Source organism: Lycium barbarum, chromosome 11 (genome assembly GCF_019175385.1).
Source record: "Lycium barbarum isolate Lr01 chromosome 11, ASM1917538v2, whole genome shotgun sequence".
Lineage (NCBI taxonomy): Eukaryota > Viridiplantae > Streptophyta > Magnoliopsida > Solanales > Solanaceae > Lycium > Lycium barbarum.
Genome location: NC_083347.1, coordinates 103,946,049 through 103,953,033, shown reverse-complemented (window position 1 = coordinate 103,953,033; position 6,985 = coordinate 103,946,049). Strand labels below are relative to the sequence as shown.

Below are 6,985 nucleotides of genomic sequence, written 5' to 3'. Positions count from 1 at the left end.
TACAAACTTTAAAAATAGTATCACCCAATTGATTTAAACACCCAAATTTAGAAATTCAAAGCAAGCTTTGAAAAGCTCCTTCAATGGCGGCTTTAGTTCACTTCCTTAATGGATTTGTTTTCCAAGTATACTCAATCATGCTTGAGCTTAAGAACCAAATTCCAACATATCAAGTTCAAATCGCCAACAAATCTCAAAATTAAATTTTCGAATTGAGGTCAATGTTCATCAATGAATGTCCAAGTTTTATGGAGGTTTCATGAGATTAAACCAGTATTTTTTTTTTTTTTGCAGTATTCAACTAAATTGCATCACAAATATGCTCAATAAAAACTTAACATCAGATTTTTTCCATTTAAACACTTAATGCGAGTTAATTTTTCCTTATTATGATTTGTAATGAAATGGATTAGAGGGTTTTTTTAATTTGGTTTGTTAGGGATTTATTTGGGACGAGTCAGGGTTTGGTTGGTGGATCGGGTTAAATGGGTTGAGAATTAATTAGTTTTAGTTAATTATATGGCTATCCAATAAGAGGCTTCCACATAATAAATGAAATGGTCCGTTAAAAACAAGGGAAAAATAGACCCAATAGGTTAACGAGAAGGGTATTTGGGGGCTCAAAGGTGGATGGAGGGCATTTTGATACCAATCCTAATAATTCAAGAGTATTTACACCCTTTTCCGTTTATAAATATTTGATTGTCAACCCAGCTATCATTGTAAATTAGTTTGAGATTATTAATGGGACCCACAAACTTCAAATCCTGAATTCGCCTCTGGGCCCAAAATGATTCGAACAACACCATCATGAAAAAAGAAAAACAAGAAGAAGAAACAACATATTTGCAGAGTAATCATTTTTGAGCTCAACGAAGCTATAAAAAGAAACTCAATTGAAAAATTGCACTATCACTACTTGAGGGTTTATAAACTCATCATTATTTTTAAATATTCATAATTATAAACTTTGTATTACAATCTTTATAATTGTTGTGTCCGAATTTTATTTTGAACAAGGGGATAACCAACAAACTGAAAATTCTTAATTCTACAGGGTGTTCAACTTCTTTTTTCAGTAATCACATACAAATGAAGTTTCATAACGGAAATTTAATCTCTATTATTTTTTCACCAAAAAGAGAAAAAGAAAATAAGTGTTCCATCAATTACATTGGAATAAGAAATATGTCATGGGGTCTGGACGAAAACACTGTCTGTTTTTGTTTCGTGATTATTCTGTTTTTGTCTCCCTCTTTATTTTTTTTTTAATTTTTTTTTTTGATCCATGGCAATTAGAGTAAAGAATACGTTCAACTAGTGAGTAGTCGCATCAAAATGAATATTTAACGAACGTATGATCCATGGAAATTAGAGTAAAGAATACGTTCAACTAGTGAGTTGTCACGTCAAAATTAAAATTTAAAGTGAAAGTGACTTGTGTTAAATAGCTTTCATTTGAAGTTTCCACCGCAAGACTCGTTCAGGAAGGACTTGGATTAGGACTTATGACTTAAAATGTAAGATATATAGGACAAACAGCTCGAGAGTAGTACATAAGAATAACAATTGCATCTCAATTCCAAGTAAATTGATGTTAGCTATATGAATTCAGCTAGTATAAAGTATGTTGGAGAAAATAATGCAGTCTAGAAATTTACTCGGGCTTATTGACCGAGAATGGCTGGATATGATCCACTAATTTAGAGATGAGAATTGAGGACCAAAATATGTCTGTATCATTTCTTGGATATGTCTGTATCATTTCTTACTAAGACAAAATGAGATTTCCACAACTTTATTTAAGCTTGACCAATTGAAAACTAATCGCCAAACACATTTTAATAATTTCTTGGTCTTTAATTACTTTCCCCGGAGAGTGAGACAAAGACTCATTGACTTCCAAGTCGTTCTGATTGCACACCGTATTTTACACGCAAGTCTTGTACTGATTTACTACAATATAAAAAGTGTACCCCTGCACAAGTTCATCAAGAATAAAAAAAATCAACTCAAAATTGTTTAGCAAACATTTGATGATGGTTCCCAAAATATTTTCTCTAATTCAGTTTGTCATTCTCTTTACAATTACTTTTGCTTCCACTGAGGAAGCAACTGCGCTCCTCAAATGGAAAGAAACTTTCCAAAACCAGAACAATTCCTTATTGGCTTCATGGAAACTAAGTTCTAATGCATGCAAGGACTGACATGGAGTTACATGGTTTAATAAGAGAGTGAACAGGTTGAATATTGCAGAAGCTAGTGTCATTGGTACACTCTATGTTTTTCCACTTTCATCTCTCCCTTTTCTTGAATATATTGGACTTAGCATGAATAATCTCTCTGGCACCATCCCACCTGAAATTGGTAATCTCACTAATCTTGTCTATCTTGACTTGCGCATCAATCAGATTTCAGGAACAATCCCACCACAAATCTGCTCACTAGCCAAGCTTCAAACTCTCCGCATATTTGACAATCATTTAAATGGTTCCATTCCAGAAGAAATAAGTAACCTAAAGTCTCTTACTAAGCTATCTTTGGGTACCAACTTTCTTAGTGGTTCTATTCCTTCTTCATTGGGGAATTTGAACAACTTGTCCTTTTTGTATCTTCAAGAGAATCAACTTTCTGGCTCCATTCCTGAAGAAATAGGTTACCTTAGGTATCTTACTAAGATACATTTGAATACTAACTTTCTTAGTGGTTATATTCCTTCTTCATTGGGGGAATTTGACCAGGGAATTTGACCAACTTGTCCCTTTTGTATCTTCATAAGAATCACCTTTCTGGCTCTATTCATAAAGAAATAGGTTACCTCAGTTCTCTTACTGAGATATCTTTGGGTACTAGCTTTCTTAGTGGTTATATTCCTTCTTCATTGGGGAATTTGAACAACTTGTCCCTTTTCTATCTTCATGATAATCAAATCTCTGGCTCCATTCCTGAAGAAATAGGTTCCCTAAGGTCTCTTACTGAGCTAAAGGTGAACATTAACTTTCTTAATGGTTCTATTCCTGCTTCAGTGAGGAATTTGGCCAAGTTGTCTTTATCGTATCTTTTTGAGAATCACCTTTCTGGTTTCATTCATAAAGAAATAGGTTACCTCTCGTCTCTTACTAAGATAGCTTTGGGTACCAACTTTCTTAATGGTTCTATTCCTTCTTCATTGGAGAATTTGACCAAGGTGTCTTTATTGTATATTTTTGAGAATCACCTTTCTGGCTCAATTCTTGAAGAAATAGGTTACCTCAGGTCTCTTACTAAGCTCTATTTGGGTAATAACTTTCTTAGTGGTTCTATTCCTTCTTCATTTGGGAATTTAAACAACTTGTCCCTTTTGTATCTTCATGAGAATCAACTTTCTGGCTCCATTACTAAGGAAATAGTTACCTTAGGTCTCTTACTAAGATATCTTTGGGTACCAACATTCTTAGTGGATATATATATATATATATATATATGTGTGTGTGTGTGTGTGTGTGTGTGTGTGTGTGTGTGTGTGTGTATGTGTGTGTGTGCGCGTGCGCGCGCGCGCGCGCGTGATCCTCAACAAAAAAATGATCAAAGCAATCCATTATACACCACTTATAACTTGTAATTATATATAACATAATTTTACAAGTATAAACAATACAATGAAATAAAAGCTATTATGAAATGCAAATCAATTCTAACATTTTAACTTTCAAACACGGAAAAAAACATAGTTTCTTAAAACACTATTACTATCATACTATTCATTTTATCTCCCTATAAGCAAATAATCAATAAAATTTATCAATATTACAATTAAAACAAAACTTCTTCATGAACAAAAAATAAAATTATATGATAATTCTGATACATAGGACTTATGACCAATGACAAGTGAAAATGTACAATTCCGCTATGTGTTTTTTTTTTTAAAATTAAGTGATATTCACCCTCACGACGTTCTCAAATAGTAAATATCCAATACTACGACTTGGTATATGAGTTACACCCAATCTTCTATTTCTATAGATGAAAAACTATTAAGTATCATTATTTTGTTTAACAATTATGAGGGTGAATGATTTTAATTAAGGAATTTAAAATATAATTTGTGTAAGAACTGTTAGGCGAGCCCTAGGCGTTGGGAGTTAGGCGTGTTTAGGGCGTACGGTTGGGCGCTTAGGGTGTAAGCCTCATAGGAACTAAGCCCCAGAGCGTTTTGCCACTGCCCTGCCCCGAGGCGAGCCCCGGGCCGAGTCCTGACACTGCCTTTTAAAACAATGTTGGGGAATTTGAACAACTTGTCCCTTTTGTATCTTCATGAGAATCACCTCTCTAGCTCTATTCCTAAAGAAATATGTTACCTCGGGTCTCTTACTAAGATATCTTTGGGTAATAACTTTCTTAGTGGTTATATTCCTTCTTCATTGGGGTTTTTGAAAACCTTGTCCCTTTTGTATCTTCATGATAACCAACTTTCTGGTCCCATTCCTAGTGAGTTAGGGATTCTGTAAAACCTCAATGGTCTGGAATTAACCAATAATCAATTTACTGGTTCAATTCCCACTTCCTTTGGCAATTTGAGAAGCTTGCAAAGTCTACTTCTCGATGTCAACAATTTCACTGAAGATATTCCTTAATTTGTTTGTAATTTGACATCACTAAAAACATTGTATTTGGCGAGAAATAACTTTAAGGGAGAAATTTTCCAATGTTAGGGCAATTTAAGCGGCCTCCAGTATTTGGCAGTATCATATAATAATCTCAGCGGAGAGATCTCTTCATCTATTTGTAATTTAACATTATTACGAATTCTAGATTTGGCTAGAATCAATTTGAAGGGAGCGATTCCGCAATGTTTTGGCAACATGAGTGGTCATCTTGAGGTTTTGGATATGCAACACAACAGTCTTTCTGGGACTCTTCCAACAATTTTTATTGTGGAGGTTCACTAAGAAGCTTTAACTTGCATGGTAATGAACTAGACGGGAAAATTCCCCGATCTTTGGCCAATTGCAAAAGGTTGCAAGTTATTGATTTAGGAGCTAGTCACATCCATGACACTTTCCCCGTGTGGTTGGGGACTCTCCTAGAGATGAAAGTTTTAAGTCTGAGATCAAATAAATTGAATGGACCCATCATAACATCAACGATGAAGAACTTGTTTCCTAAGTTTCGAATTTTAGATGTCTCTTGCAATGCCTTCAAGGGAAATTTGTCGACAAGTCTGTTTCAACTTCTGAGAGCCATGAGGACAATTAATCACACAATGGATGCACCAAGATATCTTAGAAATGGATACTATCATGATTCTATTACAGTTGCAACCAACAGACCTGAGATTGAACTTGTCAGAATTTTGACCGTTTACACCGCCATTGATCTTCCAAATAACAAATTTGAAGGATATATTCCAAGTATTATGAGAGATCTTATTGCACTTCGGGTGTTAAATTTATCTCATAATGGATTGCAAGGTCATATAACACCATCACTTAGAAGTTTATCTTCGGTTGAGTCATTGGACTTATCAGTTAACCATCTTGTAGGAGAGATACCAGAACAACTTGTTTCTCTTACATCTCTTGCAAATTTAAATCTCTCTGGCAATCATCTTGAAGGATGCATCCCTGAAGGGCCTTAATTTTCTACATTTCAGAATAATTCTTATGCAGTTAATGATGGTTTACGTGGACTTCCAGTTTCAAAAGGTTGTGGCAATGATAGGGCATCAGAGACACATTATCCCGTATCTACGCTAGATGATCAAAAAAGAAATTATGAATTTCTCAATTATTTTTGGAAAGCGGTTCTTATGGGCTATGGAAGTTGAATATGTATTGGAATAGTCATAATATCTTTGGTGAAGTCAACTGAAAATCCGAAATGGCTTGCAACATTCACTGAAGGACTGGAACATAAAATTATCATGCGAACGGGAAAGAAACAACAAGGTTAGAGGTAGTGCAGAAGAAGAAATAATCGCTTCTAGACAAGTTACCGATCAAGTAAAAATTGATTTCATAATTTCAGGTATTCATGTTAAGCATACTCTGATCGTTTAGTTTACTTAACAGTATATTTTAGTTCTCATACTTTTGTAATACAACAACTCATCCAGTTAGTTGATGTTTTATGGTAGTAAAAACTCAACTATATATAACATGAATTTCAAGTGGAGACCATTGTATAATTTTATTTTAGCATGGTCCAGCTATATAATTATCTACATTGGAAAATAATTTATAAATGTTTGACTCACTATCTTATTTTCAAATGCCAGGAATAAGAAGACGTTGGCATAATGGATTTGGTTCTTCCTGTGTTCACGTTTTAAGCTTTACTTTCATGTATGTCTTTTGCATTGTTTTTTTTTTGTTCGTGACTTGATAATGTTTATATTAATCTATTTGAGTTTTATTAGCTTGATATATTTTCTGAGTTCATAGTTTCAGGATGGAATGTCTCATTACATTACTCCAAAAGGAAGACAATGGCTCCAAGCTATTTAACTCCTAATTTCATACCATATTTGCTTCGCTCACATAAATACCCTTATTTGAACATGGATGGTGTCTTTTGTGAATCATTTCAAAGCAATATCAAATTCTGGCTGTTCTTTTCTTGTTTCTTCTGTACCAACTCAAAAGTGTTTCTGTTGATTGGAAACAAGATATAAAGATCCATAATACTCACTTCAAAGAATCTAAGAGGGACTTCCAAACAATGACAAAGAAAAATCAATCACATGAGCAAAATAGTAAAAAGAGATTTGGTACCCTTCAGGGTGGAGGGGTTTCCACTTTTCAGATTCTAGCCCTCTCTAAAGTGTCAAATTATTTAAAAATAAAAAAGAGGGAAAACGTAAAACGTCTTTTGAAAAGAATTCTCACATTGAGCTGCAAAAGGATTTTAATCAACATCTAATCCTAAAAGGATGCTATGGTTAGAATTAGACACCACCAAAGCCATATTTTGTTCGATAAAGGAACATCTGAAGCTTATCATA

At 34.1% G+C, this 6,985-nt stretch overlaps 1 pseudogene; it reads left to right on the top strand.

The window, feature by feature from the left end:
- The first annotated feature begins 1,998 nt into the window (after nt 1-1,998).
- LOC132620311 (receptor-like protein Cf-9 homolog) lies at nt 1,999-6,595 on the top strand (annotated as a pseudogene).
- Nucleotides 6,596-6,985: the final 390 nt, after the last annotated feature.